General features: G+C 41.1%; 1 pseudogene; it reads left to right on the forward strand.

The window, feature by feature from the left end:
* Positions 1-869: 869 nt before the first annotated feature.
* On the forward strand, positions 870-1,126 carry LOC110292144 (annotated as a pseudogene).
* Positions 1,127-1,482: the final 356 nt, after the last annotated feature.

The raw sequence follows: 1,482 nt of genomic DNA on the forward strand, positions 1-1,482 counted from the left end.
ATCACTCATGAATATTTTTACTCATGGATTTTCTTTGGGCTGGAAAATATGCAGTGCTATTTGATACCCAAACATTCATGTCTAAGGACATTCCTCAAGAGTGCTCATTCTAATATTTAATTTGGTGACACTGGATGCATGCTTCACATTCTTATTCTTTTTGAAAACATTGTAAATATGTGTGTATGTATGTATACATATTTTATGCATTGTGTATAATTTTAGGTAAATAAAATATAATATGATTTTTGGTATTAATTTACATCCTTGCCTTCTACACCCCACCACCATCCGTTTTTCCATTAGTATTAACCTTTCTCCCTGTTCCCTAGTTGAAGACCCCTCTCTGTATTTCCATACCTTCCATGGAAAGGCTCTATGAACAGGATTTGCCTGGATTGAAGGATATCAACTGACAAGTGGGGCCTCATAAAATTCAATTACTTTTGTGAAGTGAAGAAAACAACTGAGTGAAAAGGAAGCCCATCAAATGGGATATAATGTTTCCCACATATACACCTGACAAAGGAGTATTATCCAAAATACATAGAGAAATCAAGAAGATAAGAGTCAAGAAAACAAATGAGAAATTAAAAATGATTCAGTCGGCGTAGCAATGGAGTCATGGTGGGAGTTGAGGTTCTGGGGAACTGCAGAGGCCTGAAAAGAGATTTCGATAGTGACTTTAATCTCAGCATAGGAAGCATCTGATTAATGAATGATTTGGACCCTTAGATCCTGTGGATACCTGTGAATTGATTCATCTGTTTGTAGCTGAGGCTTGGCACCCGCAGCTTTTCCTCTCCTGACATTTCACCAGCCCCCAGCTCACGGGCTCTGGCTCCCCTGAAGCCCTGGGTGACTTTAGTATGCTGCAACGGAAACCAACCCACCTGGAGCTCAAGCTCGATGACATTGAGGAGTTTGAGAGTATTCGGAAGGACCTGGAGGCCGTGAGAAGCAGAAGGAAGATGTGGAAGGTGTAGGAACCAGCGATGGAGAAGGAACTGCTGGGCTCAGCAGTAACCCCAAAAGCCGGGAACAAATGATTAATGATCGAATTGGTTATAAACCCCAATTCAAGAGCAACAACCGCACATCTCAGTTTGGACACTTTGAATTTTAGAGATGGATTCTCTTGCATGCCAGACCCCTGGGACAGAATACAATGATGACAGAAGTAACAACCAGATTTAGAGAATTAAGTGTGTGCAACCAAGCAGAAGGTTTTCTGTCTCCTGCAGGGAGAGGTGACTTCTGTGTGAAATTACTGCTGTCCAACCTTTCTGATAGGCTGGAAGCCAAATTCTGGCTTGTCCCTGGAAAATTGGACCTCAGAAGGCTTACCTGATTTTTGTTTTTAAAAATAAATTTATTTTTGGAAAAAATGTGAGACGTCCTTAAAGGTAGTAGCACCGCTAATCGCCCGCTCTGACAGGTAACTGCTACAAGTGATGTCATCCTCCTTGTCTTTACAAAAAG

This window comes from Mus caroli, chromosome 4, assembly GCF_900094665.2.
Source record: "Mus caroli chromosome 4, CAROLI_EIJ_v1.1, whole genome shotgun sequence".
In the NCBI taxonomy this organism is placed as follows: Eukaryota; Metazoa; Chordata; class Mammalia; order Rodentia; family Muridae; genus Mus; species Mus caroli.